The sequence below is a fragment of the Mesocricetus auratus genome, unplaced genomic scaffold (genome assembly GCF_017639785.1).
Source record: "Mesocricetus auratus isolate SY011 unplaced genomic scaffold, BCM_Maur_2.0 Super-Scaffold_100018, whole genome shotgun sequence".
In the NCBI taxonomy this organism is placed as follows: Eukaryota; Metazoa; Chordata; class Mammalia; order Rodentia; family Cricetidae; genus Mesocricetus; species Mesocricetus auratus.
This window is the reverse complement of record NW_024429199.1, coordinates 49629751-49632231: the sequence shown is the minus strand read 5'-3', so window position 1 is coordinate 49632231 and position 2481 is coordinate 49629751.

Genomic DNA, 2481 nt, shown 5'->3' with positions numbered 1-2481 from the left:
GCCAGCTGCTCGTACAGCCAGGCGGCATGCTAAGGAAAACAGGAGCACTAAGGAAAGCAGCTGGGTTCTGCCACCAAGGAGTTCACGGGCCAGTGGGGACATGGAGACTCAGTTCCCAACAATACACAGAAGGAAAACGAACCACCATGGTCACCAGGAAAACTGGACCCCTCAGAATCTCTGAGGGGGACAGCTTCATGCCCTAGTTTGAGGAGGGCCTGAGATGGCTACCTGGTATAGTATGAAACCCACCACAGCCCTGGGTCATCTTCTGAGCAGGTTAGAATGTCAGTGCAGAGAGCTGTGCTGCGGTGGGTTCTATCTAAGGGCTCTCAGCACCCCCGCAGACCTGGGAACTGCTCTTTTCCGCAGTAGGCTTTCCTCTCCGACTTAACTGGACAGGGACCTGACATCTTCCTCCTCTCTGCCTTTGCTGTGTCTCTGTGTGACCTCCATACCTGTGCTGGCCACACTGAGCTCCAGGACTCCAGCTGTGGCCTGAAATCTGCTATTCAGGGCTCCATCTTGGTTTCTAAGTCTATGTGCTGTACCTAGATGGAGGACAACTGTCCTTGGAGAGCACAGCTCTCCTCAGAGGGAAGAGGACAAGAGTTTATTCTGAGTCAAATGTCTCTAACTATAGCTGGAAGCGAGTTCAGGTTGCCCCTTGCTCCAGTGTGGAAGCTGTCACTCGAACCTTTGTAGCCACAGAGAACGAAAGAAAAAAAGTAGCGGCATTTTTCAAATATGTTGGTGTTAACATCGAGGAGACAGGAAAGCAGCAGAAACATCTGCTCTAGGTTTCAGATGCTATCTGATGGCATTTGTATCTTCTTTGGTTGATGGGAATCGGTGGTGAGCTAATTTAACATATACCAAAGGTTTAATCTGGTAATTGAAAAGATGTTAGACACAGAGGCTGGCAACGAATCCTAAGACCAACACAGTTGGCCTCTGGGTCTGTTAACAGTCCAGCTTTCTACAGTTTCCAAGTCCTAATCAGTCTTGTGGAATCTACACAGGTTTAGCTTCTTTTTTCCCCGCCTGGGAGATTGGCTGGCACCAGCCTCCTTCAGAATCACCCCACACTTTCAGTCTCCTTTGGGAATGCTCATCACCAGCAATGCACCCTTTGCTCAGGAGCTTGTCCTGGAATTTCTCAGTACAGGCTGAGCGTAACGCAAAAATGGAAAACACATTTGAGCAGCACATAGCATATCTTTGAAGTGCTACTTTAAGCATTTTGGGTGACGATTTGCGTGCGGGACTATGATGTTTTAGACGATTCTCTCTCTCTTTTTTCTATTTATCATATGATATCCTGGAAGAAAGAAAAAAAGTAATAAGAAAAGATGATGACAAGAACAGAGTCATTCCAAAGTCCCCCAGTTATGACTGTTATGTCCTCTCCCTTAGTGTAATGGTCACTCTAGGTGGCTCCTGGTTCTCATGTCTAAGATGGACCCTGGTAACCCAGGGGAGGTCCCCACCAACACAGCTTAGTGTGTCTCCTCACTTGGAATGGTGATTGGTCTTATGTCAGCTTGACACAAGCTGGAGTTATCGGAAAGGGAGGGCCTCAGTTGATGAAATGCCTCTGTAAGATCCAGCTGTAAGGCATTTTCTTAATTAGTGATGGATGGGGGAGGGCCCAGCCTGTTGTGAGTGTTGCCATCCCTGGGCTGGTGGTCCTGGATTCCATAAGAAAATAGGATAAGCAAGCCACGAACAGCAAACCAGTAAGCAGCACCCCTCCATGGCCTCTGCACCAGTAAGCAGCACCCCTCCATGGCCTCTGCACCAGCAGCACCTGCCTCCCCGGGTTCCTTCCCTGTTTGAGTTCCTGTCCTGACTTCCTTCGTAGCATTATAGAAGTCTAAGCCAGATAAACCCTTTCCCGCCCAAGTTTCATCTTGGTCATGACGGTGTTTCGTCACAGCAATAGAAACCCCTGACAAAGACACAGAAGAGGCATGGGATGTCTGGCCCGAGGCCCATCTACCAGAGAAATTCTGGAACCAGGGTCCATAGCTAACAGGTGGCCTTGGTGGGGATGGGTTAGCTGCTTTCCACTGCACAGACCAGAGAGGGGGCAATGTAACCTGGCTAGTCTTGGTGGGGAGGGGGGGAGATGGGCTGTCGATGTGTACAGGTGACACCTCGGGGACAGAGGCTTCAAGCTTCCTGGGGAGGAGGCACTAACTGTCATACTCCTCTACATTAAAGAGGACGGTGTAGTGCACACTCCTGCTGTGTTAGTGTCAGCGGGCTAGCCAGTGGCCCTACCTGAAAATGTTCCAAGACAGTCAGAGATTGACAGTCACGGATGAAATCTGTAGATGGGTTTGGCTCCCATTTGAAAACTCCAGAGACCTACTGAGCTGTCCTGCTTTGCTCTGTTCTGTGAAGGGTGATGGGTGCTGCTGGGGGTGGGGTAGGGTGGGGTGGAGTGTGTTTGCTCTAGGTTTTCCTGACCTCGTG